Source organism: Phyllostomus discolor, chromosome 12 (assembly GCF_004126475.2).
Source record: "Phyllostomus discolor isolate MPI-MPIP mPhyDis1 chromosome 12, mPhyDis1.pri.v3, whole genome shotgun sequence".
NCBI lineage: Eukaryota > Metazoa > Chordata > Mammalia > Chiroptera > Phyllostomidae > Phyllostomus > Phyllostomus discolor.
The window spans coordinates 65,294,920-65,306,008 of record NC_040914.2 but is presented as its reverse complement, the minus strand read 5'-3'; the positions used below and the strand labels follow the sequence as shown (position 1 = coordinate 65,306,008).

Here is an 11,089-nt window from a genome sequence, read left to right as displayed (position 1 = left end):
TTGACATGAGTAGTTGGGATGGCTGCAGAGTCCCAGGGCCCTAGTCAGTTGCCAGAGGGGTGTTTACATTTCCATTTTCCTGCTGGTAAACTAGAGGGTGCAATGGCTAACTACCGTATTTTGCCATGTATAATGTGCACTTTTTTGCCCAAATTTTTGAGGGAAAAATGATGCACATTTTCCGTGGGTAAGACTATATGTTTTAATCTATAAAAACAGATATCTATATAAATGTTTTTAATTGTTTTATTTATACTTATGCATTAAAAGTAACTCTAGAAAGCAATAATGATATCTGTATATTAAAAAATAAATGATAAAATTTCTTTATAATACAAAAAACAAGTATCTAAATATAAACAAATAAATAATTAAAAATAAACTGAAAGTTTTTTTTCTTGAAAGTTTGGGCCAAAAACATGGTTGCATGTTATACATGGTAAAATACGGTAATTTTAGTCCTTACATTCTACTTTTCTAGTCCACCTAGGAATAAAAATAGGATTCAGAAAGGTATTCTCCCTTTGTTGTCCACATCTCATTATGTAACTTGAAGGCCATTTCATTCAAAGTGCCATTGATATTTAGAAGGTAAAGATTTCTGAGGTTCATAAAGGAGTGGAGTTTGTTATCAGAGAAAAGTGGGATTTCAAGTGACAAGAAGAGTGCTTCAGGTAGACTGACCCTATCAAGACTTCACCAGGACACACACAGTATACCGGAAGGGTGGTAAGGGGAGCAGCCTAGCCACGTGGGCAGAGAAAAGACTCATTAGGTAGAAAAATGGAGATATAATTGAACTGGATTTACCAGTAAATTATCACAGATTCTTAAAAGACAGAAAATAATTAAAGCACTTTTGGGAGTGTGGGGTAGGAAAATTGGTCTAGCAGACGTTTACAGGATATACTGGAGCTGGAAAAGGTTGGCGTCTGAGAAACCAGTGAGAAGATTATTCCATCAGTCCCATCACACAGCAAGTGCCAGGATGTCACTGGTTGTATTGAGAATGCAGAAGAAATGGACTAGAAGGATATTACAGAGGAAGAATGGCAGACTTTTAAAAAAATCTATTGTTATTCCAAAGAGGATCTGTGACTCAGTAGTTACATGTACTATACAAAATAATTCTGAGGAGAAACCCAAAGGGAAAATTTGGAAAGAACAGACTGTATGACGTGTAGGAGACTCATTCAGCAAAAGGACTGGCCCCTCTCCTTCATCAATACCACCCAAGTTGTAGATTTCAGGGACCCTCCTCAGTTTCTCCTGGTCCCAGATAGAGATAACAGGTTCTTAGGAACCCCCTGCAGTTTTACCTGACTTTGCTTTTCTGATAGAGAATAAATGTTCCTTATTCTGTTGATGGACTCAGATTGCAGTGTCTTCCAAAAACACGATATAATGAAGGATAGGGAACATGAGGGGCTTGTGCTAGAAGACTCCAGTACCCTAACTGAATCTGGGACAGGGCTTCCCCAGATTAGCTTCAAACACCTAGTAGGATCCCTGGCAGGCTAGCTCACATCATTGTCCCAAAGTTGTGGGTTTGATCCCTGGTCAGGGCACATAACAAACAACTAGCTCTGGCTGGTGTGGCTTAGTGAATTGAGCACTAGCCTGCAAACCAAAGGGTTGATGGTTGGATTCCCAGTCAGAACATATGCCTTGGGTTTTGGGCCAGGTTCCCAGTAGCGGGTGTGTGAGAGGCTACCACACATTGATGTTTCCTTACTTCCCCTCTCTCTAAAAATAAATAAAAGCTTTACAAAAAAATTTTTTAAAGAAACCACCAATGAATACATAACAGAACAACAAAGCAATGTTTCTTTCTCTCAAATCAATTTTTTTAAAATTATTAAAAAAAAAACATCTAGTGGGAAGTGAGAGATGGTGGGGATCTGCTTGGAGGCTGTTTGTCACCTTCCTATCTTATGCCCTCTCTCCAGCCCCTGTTGTTGGATGCTTCTGCCTTGGCTTAGAAACTGTTCTGATACTAGTATTCAGCACAGCAAGAGGATTCTCCATAGTAGGTCTAATCACATAGTTCTAAAAGTAAAATGGGGTATAGGAGTAGGTGAAGGAAGGAATATTAAACTAAGCCTAACAGTGGTGGCTATTTGGCATGCCAGCTGCCCAGATGAGACACTTACAGCCCCTGCTTTATCAATATCTAATGGGCAGCGGTGGTTGGGTGGAAGACCTTTCTTTAGCCTTATTGCCCAGCACTACAGTCATTTCCTGTTCCCAGAGGAAATGGGTGGATGGGTGGGTGGGGGTGAGGGTGTTTAGATGGAACTCTCCTGAAAGTACTAGTTCACATTTTGTGAGTGCTTACAACTCTTCTGTTACATCCTCATCCATATGCTTCCAGTCCTTGGAATTCTCCAGTTTAAGAAAAGCCAAGCAGTCAAGGTCTATCCCTGAAAGCAAATGTCTCCAAACTTAGATTTGAGAGGACATGAGTTAGCCCCTGGTCAGGTGTATGCGAGGTGGCTGTGTGCGAGGTGTATTGTTATCCACCTTGTGCTCCTCTTGGATGCCGACACCTTCTAAATGTGCACAGAAGTCGTCCTAATGAACCAGTGCCATTTGAGTCCAGGTTTAGCAACAACACAGCTTCCAGTATTTCGGGACCACTTTGTTATCTCTGGAGCAAGCAGGGCTGTGTGAGAGGGACAAGTTAAATACCGTTCCATTTATCTGATTTCATAGTTAACATCAATGGAGGGGACAACTTCAGAAAAAGCTGCAGTGCCCTAGCGTCATGGATCATTAGTCCTTTCTGCTTAACTCCCCCACTCTGTTCAGGGACCATTTCAAGACTCGCCTTCAACTTCCAACCCTGTTATTTCCCTCAATCTTAAGCAAAGAATTTCCCAAATCCAAGTAAATAGTCAACACAAAGCAACACCCTCAACCTTCCACCACCAGACCTACCTCCAGGCACACCTCTCCCCTCTCAGTCTGTTACAAATGGGAGAAGTATCCCTTTTGTCCAAATTTCTCTACATGCACCAAATTCCCTCTCCTGTGCCTTTTAAGGATTTGCTCCATTAACTCTCCCTCTCCTGTTTTCAGCCTTTGCCACCCCATTAGCTGATCCTCCCAGCCCCCAATTTTTCCAGTTTTTTTTTATTGTGGTAAAAAATTTACCATCTTAACCATTTTTAAGCATATAGTTCTGTGGTATTAAATACATTCAGAACATTGTGCAACCGTCACTACCATCCATCTCCATAATTCTTCATCTTGTAAAGTGGAAACCACACCCAATAAACAATGACAGAAGGCTGACAGTCCCAGCCCGACAACCATCATTTTACTTTCTGTTTCTATGATCTTGACTATTCCTAAGTACTTCATATAAGTATTTGTGTGTGTGTGTGTGTGTGTGTGTGTGTGTGACTGGTTTATTTCACTTAACTGCAATTTCTTCAAGGTTCACCCATTAATTTTCTTGGTGATATTTTAACATATCTCCTACTTAAAATCCAAACCTCCCTCTCCAGCCTTACATTTCTCCTCAATGTGGACTTCCAGCCAAGATGGAGGCATAGGTAGATACACATTGCCTCCTCATATGACCAAAAGAAGGACAATAACAAATATATTAAAAATAAATAAATAAGCAGAACTGCCAGAAATCCAAACTGTGGAAGTCCAACAACCAAGGAGCTAAAGCAGAAACATTCATTCAGACTGGTAGGAGGGACACAGATGGGCAGCCAGAGAGGAGGCAGGCAAGGTGGCGGCTGGCAGACTGGGCAGTCCCACATTTGGGTGTGGATAAACTCGGAGGAACAAGTGGGGAGACAGACCATGCAACCCAGGGTTCCAGTGTGGGGAAATAAAGCCTCAAAACTTCTGGCTGTAAAAAACCTGTGGGAATTGCAGCGGCAAGAGAAATTCCCAGCCTCACAGGAGAGTTCATTGGAGAGACCCACAGGGTCCTAGCATCTACACAAACCCACCCACCCAGGAATCAGCACCAGAAGGGCCCAATTAGCTTGTGGGTAGCGGCAGAAGTGACAGAAGTCTGGCCTAGAGCCAAGCAAGTAGCATTGTTCCCTCTCTGTTCCCTCCCCTACATACAGCACCACAACACAACAATGTGAGTTGCCTTGCCCTGGCAAATACCTAAGGCTCTACCCCTTACAATGTAACAGGTACACTGAGACAAGGAAATATGGCCCAAATGAAAGAACAGATCAAAACTCCAAAAATAGAACTAAGTGGTGAAGAGACAGCCAACCTATCAGATGCACAGCTCAAAACACTGGTAATCAGGATGCTCATAGAATTGGTTGAGTATGGTCACAAAATAGAGGAAGAAGTGAAGGCTATGCAAAGTGAAATAAAGAAAAATATACAGGGAACCAACAGTGAAGAGAAGGAAACAAGGACTCACATCAATGGTTTGGAATAGACAAGAAATAAACATTCAACCAGAACAAAATGAAGAAACAAGAATCTAAAAAAAATGAGAGGCTTAGGAACCTCCGGGACAACTTTATTCCACCTTCTGAATCATAGGGGTGCCAGAAGCAGAAGAGGAAGAGTAAGAAATGGAAAACTAATTTGAAAAAATAATGGAGAACTTCCCCAATCTGGCAAAGGAAATAGACTTCCAGAAAGTCCAGGAAGCTCAGAGAGTCCCAAAGAAGTTGGACCCAAGGAGGAACATACCAAGGCACGTCATAATTACATTACCCAAGATGAAACATAAGGAATCTTCAAAACAGCAAGAAAAAAGGAGACAGTTACCTATAGAGGGGGTCCCATAAGAGTATCAGCTGGTTTCTCCAAAGAAACTTTGCAGGCAAAAAGGAGCTAGCAAGAAGTGTAGGGAACCAGTTTGTTTTGGTCTGGCAACTGTGACTCAGCTCTGTATGGAAAACCTACAGAAGTGATGTGGTGGGCAGGAGCCAGACCCTCAAACTGGATTTTCTCATAGGAATCAGGCCTAAAAAATTCATAAAGACTGTTATGGCTTGCTCTTGCTAAAACTCCGTCACCCTGGTCTGAAACAGTAGATGTCTATTGCCTATCTTCAAGGTAGTTTCCAAAGCCTGTGTAAATTTTCCCAAGGACAGAGCTAATCAGCTCGCTGCCTTTCCCTTCTGCATTTGTTATTTTCATTTCTTTGATTGTACCTAAAGTGTAGACAACAATATTCTATGCAATAGATAGTAAATCCTTCTTTGATGTAAGACCTGAGAAAAACAATAAAAGCCTGTCCAGGCAAGGGTCAGTGCACTCTCCCCTTGAGAGAAGTCGCTGTAGGACTCTCAACTTAAGAGAATACCAAACCTTCCCTTTTTCTCCACAGGACTGCTGTAGTCTGTGCATTTGTTTCCATCTTCAGTCACAATACACAGACTCTGTGGGCTGGAGTCTGCCACAAAGAAATATTCAAAGTCATGAAAGGCAAGGCCCTACATTTAAGATTACTCTATCCAGCAAAACTATCATTTAGAATGGAAGGGCAGACAAAGTACTTCCCAGAAAAAGTCAAGTTAAAGGAGTTCATCATCACCAAGCCCTTATTATATGAAATGTTAAAGGGACTTATTTAAGAAAAAGAAGATAAAAAATATGAACAGTAAAATGACAATAAACTCACAACTATTAACAACTGAACCTTTAAAAAACACAAAAACAAAAACAAAACAAGCTAAGCAAACAACTAGAACAGGAACAGAGTCACAGAAATGGAGATCACATGGAGGGTTATCAGTGGGGAGAGGGAGCAGGGAGAATGAGGGAAAAGTACAGGGAATAAGAAGCTTAAATGGTAGGTACAAAATAGAGAGGGGGAGGTTAAGAATAGTATAGGAAACAGAGAAGCCAAAAAACTTGTATGTATGAACCACAGACATGAACTAAGGGGGAGGAATGCTGGTGGGAAGGGGGTGCTGGGTGGAGGGGAATAAAGGGAGAAAAAATGGGACAACTGCAATAGCTTAATCAATAAAATATACTTAAAAAAACACATTTCTCCTCAATGACCAAAAATCTTGTAAAATTGCTTCTGTGCACTGAGTCCCACTCCCCATCCCTGTGCAGTCTGACTTCTCCCCCACTGCTCCTCAGAAATGGCTTTCATTAAGGACACCAATAACCTGCATGTTACTAATAACAAAAAAAAAACCCCAAGCACTTTATCATATTTGACTCCTCAGCAGCATTTAATGTGATGAATAGGCCTACCTCTAACCACTTTCTAGTGACTAAAGTGACACATGACATCTACTGGTCTTCCTTCTCCCTGGCACTTCTCAGTCTCCTTGGCAGGCTCCTCTATTCACCTCTTAAGTGTGACTGTTCCTTACAGCTGTTTCGAGCCATTTCTTCCTCTTTCTCTCCCATGGACAATTTTGTTCATTCTTGCTGGCAACTCCTGAATCTATGCCAAGACACAATCCTTGGGCTGCAGGGCTATACAAACACTGCCTACGTGACACTTGCGCTCGACATACCCGGAACTGAACTCATCATCTGTTATCACACCACACACCACCAATCTAAAAACTCCATGTTCTGTTCTTGGCTCCTCCCCTAACTTTAGCTCACAAAATGGCATTTCAACTGCCTATTGCTTGTCCCAGAAACCTGGCTTCATCATGAGTCTTATTCCCTGCCCCCCCCCAACCAATCATCACCAACTCCTTTTATATCTACTACCTACTTCAGTGTAACAAATCACCCCAAAACAATGACTTAAGATGACTTTTTCACAATTCTAAGGATTGTCTGGGTGGCTCTGCTGGTCTCTCTCAGGCTCACCCACACAGGTACATTCCCTAGCTGACGTCTGGGCTTAGCCAAGAACAGAACAGGATCCCTCCGCATGGTCCTTCATCTTCACAGCATGGTAGACCGTCTCCAGCTTCCGAGAGAGAGTGGAAGGTACAAATTCTCATGAAGCTTTGGCTCACAACTTCCCAAATACAATTTTGTTACATTCTTTTGGTCAGAACAAATCACAAGAGCAGCCCAGATGTCCTGGGTGGAGAAATAAACTTCATCTCCTGATGGGAGGAGCTATGAAGCATCTGGTCATTTTTAAAAACTGATTTGCGAGAGAGTGAGAGAGAAGCAGTGTGAGTCCCTTGCACTCATTCACATAGAATGAATGATGCTGTGACAGAATCCGGATTGATGGTTAGTGATCTGCCGATCGCTAACTCATTTATTGATTTGTACTCCCTAATTCAACAGTTGTTTATTGTGTCCTTTCTATGAAGGAGGTGCTGGAAAGCCAACAGTGAGCAAAATAGGTGAGGTCTCTGCCCACAGAAGTCACAGTTGAGTGAAGATGAAATCATTATGTGATCAGGCAGTAAGATGCAGTTCAAGCTGCTCAGTTTCTCAGCAAGATTTCAGGCCCCAACGGCCAATTAGAAAGTACCCTGGAAAAGGCTAATGCCTCCAATTATTGGCTGGTTTGCTGGCCTCAGCCAATCAGGTGCCGGCTGGCTCTTGATCAGAGTCCTGGGTTCCCAAAAAAGCCAGCCTCTTACTCCACCCTGTTTTTGGTTTTGTTGCCCATTCCTTTCTCGAATTGGGTTACGCTGAATTCAAATACTGTATTTGCCACTTACTAGGCCATATCATCTTGGAAGTCAACTTCTCTGAACCTCAATTTCCCTACTTGTAAAATGGAGATAACAGGAAAGCTGTGAGAATTAAATGGGGTGATTAGAATAAACTGAAAATGCATTAAAAAAGTAACTCATTATAACTGCCCAGTCTAACCCAGTCTGACTCACGGCAGGAGACTGCCTAGGAAAACATACCCTTCCCATGAGTGGGATTCTCATGGTTTCAGTCTGGATGCCCCCCTACTTTTTTTTTTTTGGAATATAAATGCTAGCTGAGGGGAGGAAGTGACAGCCCTGGCAGAGCTGCTCCATACAGGCTGGGTAGTTTCATTGTCCCATTTGGAGCCTCAGGCTGGACCTTCCTGCCAGCACCAGCTGTACTAAACAAAAGCCAATCGGTCTCCTTACAGGTGCAGGAAGTGAAATAATAAAAATAAATGTCAGTAAACGTTCTACAAATCCAATGCAAGCAAAAATCCCATCCTCAGCCCTGGCTTGTGGGGCTCATTGGATTGAGCGCAAGCCTGTGAACTGAAAGGGTCGCTGGTTTGATTCCAGTCAGCACACATGCCTGGGTTGCAGGCCAGGTCCCCAGTTGGGGGCGTGCAAGAGACAACTGACCGATGTATCTCACACTCATTGATGTTTCTCTCCCTCTCTTTCTCTCTCCCTTTCCCTCATTCTAAAAAGAAATAATTTTTTAAAAATCCTACCATCAATTCTGGTGAATTAGCTCTAGGAATTGTGTTTCACTGGAAGCAATGTAGGAATCACCATCTCAGTGCTGGAGCAGCTGCACTTTGTAATGAAATATCAATGCAGAGAGAGCAGTGGGCACCCAGACTTCAATTTTTGCTCTATAGTCCTCTGCCACAAAGAACTTAAAATTGAGTTGCTTAGTTTTGTTGAAAGCTTTGCTGCATAGACATTTGAGGCAAAGAGTAAGAGGGAGAGGTGCCTCAAAACCTAGTTTTTTGTCTTTTTTTAAATTTTATTTTTAGAGACAGGGGAAAGGAGGGAAGAGAGGGAGAGAAACATCAATGGGCAAGAGAAACATCAATCCATTGCCTCTCACCCACCTAAACTGGCAACCTGGCCCATAACTCAGGCATGTGCCTTGACTGGGAATTGAACCGGCAACCTTTCAGTCCACAGGCTGGTGCTCGGTCCACTAAGCCACACCAGCCAGGGCTAGTTTTGTCTTTTCTAAACAGGGATCACTTCAATAACAGGACAGGAGCATTATTCCTCAGAAAGCCAATTAGCAGTCTCCCCCAGGGTTGCTGCCCAACATGGAATGAGACTACAGTGCTGTCTCCTAGCAGTAGCTTACCGTTGGTGAAGAAGCTGAGAATCAGAGTAGTCCCTTGGGAAGGTAATATGGTACACAGCGTTCTCAGTTCTGTAGCATAGTGTGTGCATGCTCTCTGTTTTCATGAGTGGTTAAGAGCTGAGAAATCATTCTTAGCCCCCACTACCTTTTCTATAGTACAAATAAATTTAATACTACCAGCATGTTTAAAATTTTGATCTTTCATTACAATGTATTTTCTGTTTCATTTTTAATTGACATATACGTACAACATAATGTACAGATATTAGGTGGGCAGTTCTATGAGTTTTGACAATTGTCCACACGTGTAACCACCACGCCAACTAGGATACAGAACATTGCCCTGGCTAGCATAGCTCAGTGGATTGAGCGCGGGCTGCAAATCAAAGTGTTGCAGGTTCGATTCCCAGCCTGGGTACATGCCTGGGTTGCAGGCCATGACCCCCAGCAACTGCACATTGATGTTTCTCTCTCTCTCTCTCTCTCTCTCTCTCTCCCTCCCTTCCCTCTCTAAAAATAAATAAAATCTTTAAAAAAAGAAAAAAAAAGATACAGAACATTTTATTGCCCCTGAAAGTTTCCTCCTGCCCGTCCAATCAGTCCTACTCACTGCAGCCATCCCAGGCAAACACTGTTGTGGTTTCTATCACTATAATTTAGATATACCCGTCTTGAATTTATATAAATGGAATCATGTACCATGTACTCTTTTTGAGTCTGCACTCTTTCACTCAACATAATGTATGACATAGCAAGTCACTCACTTGTGTTGTTGCATGCATGTATCAATAGTTCATTTTTTTTCTTTTGCTCTGTAACTCAATGTTATTGAAAGGTATAGTTTACATACAATAAAATGACATTTTACATACAGGCATACCTCAGAGATATTGTGGGTTTGGCTCCAGACCTCCATAATAAAAGGGTATGGCAATCAAGTGAGTTGTAATCTTTTTGCTGGCCATGCCTTCAATTTGTAAAAAACCCAACACCTGTGAAAGACAATAAAGTGAAGTGCAACAGTTCTAAGAGTTTTCACAAATTCATACATCTAATCCAAAATTGAGACCTAGAGCCTGACCAGTGTTGTTCAATTGGTTGGGCACTGTCCTGTAAGGCAAAAGGTTGCCAGTTCAATTCCCAGTCAGGGCACCTGCCTGGGTTGCCGGTTGAGTCCCTGGTCAGGGTGCGTACTAGAGGCAACTGATCTATGTTCCTCTTCCTTTCTTTCTCCCTCCCTTCCCCTCTCTCTCAAAATAAATGAAAGCTTTTGAAAAAAATAAAGTCAGTGGTTATTAAAAATTACTTTAAAGAGTTCATATTCTAGGCTCTGGCTGGTGTGGCTCAGTGGATTGAGTGCCAACTGGCGAACCAAGGCGTCAGTCACCTGTTGGATTCCCATTCAGGGCACATGCCTGGGCTGCGGGCCAGGTCCCCAGTAGGAGGCGCTCCCTTCCCCTTTCTCTAAAAATAAATACATAAAATCTTTTTTTTTTTTTTTTTCAAAAAGTTCATATTGTAGTGGAGAGAGACAAAAAGTAAATTGCCAACAAATAAGATGATTTTTGATGGCGTGGAAATGCTCACTTAAGTATTATCAATTAATGCTTAAACATCAGAAAGGAGTTAAGACAATTTATGTGACAGCAACTTGGACTATTATGCCATTACATTGATTTAAAAATGACATTTAGAAATAGCCGTTTAATAAACAGGTCCAACTTTAAATCGTATGTACATTTTGTTTAGGACTATGTAAAATACCTGTGCTGTGATGGGTATGAATAAAGACTGGAATGATCCAGAAAAAAAAAGATACCTCGGTTGTATTTTATGGAGTAGGGGGGATTATGAGGCGGGGGCGGAGAGGGAGATTTAAAGGCTTTCCTGTTTCGTTTTGTTTTTTGTCTTACCCGTTAAGCGTTCTTAACAGTAGAAACTGCCTTCCTCTAGTATTCTCACAGCACTCTCCCTATGTAAGGCTTTAGTGTTCAGAGATTCATGAACTTCGTGAGACAGGGCAAGTCTGCAAATGAAACCTCAGCTATTTCAGTTTAAAGTAGAGAACCGAGAGAACACTCCAGAGGAAACCCGCCACTTGCTTGCGCGTGACGGGCGGAGGCGCGGGTGGAGGCCGGCCCGGCGCGGA

At 42.2% G+C, this 11,089-nt stretch overlaps 1 long non-coding RNA gene across 1 annotated transcript; it reads right to left on the bottom strand.

The window, feature by feature from the left end:
• Positions 1–1,793: 1,793 nt before the first annotated feature.
• On the bottom strand, positions 1,794–11,078 carry LOC118497536. Its single transcript, XR_004900057.1, has 3 exons — positions 10,854–11,078; positions 9,821–9,932; positions 1,794–2,665 (listed from the first exon to the last, which is right to left on the bottom strand). It is a non-coding gene; the product is annotated as an uncharacterized LOC118497536 (long non-coding RNA).
• Positions 11,079–11,089: the final 11 nt, after the last annotated feature.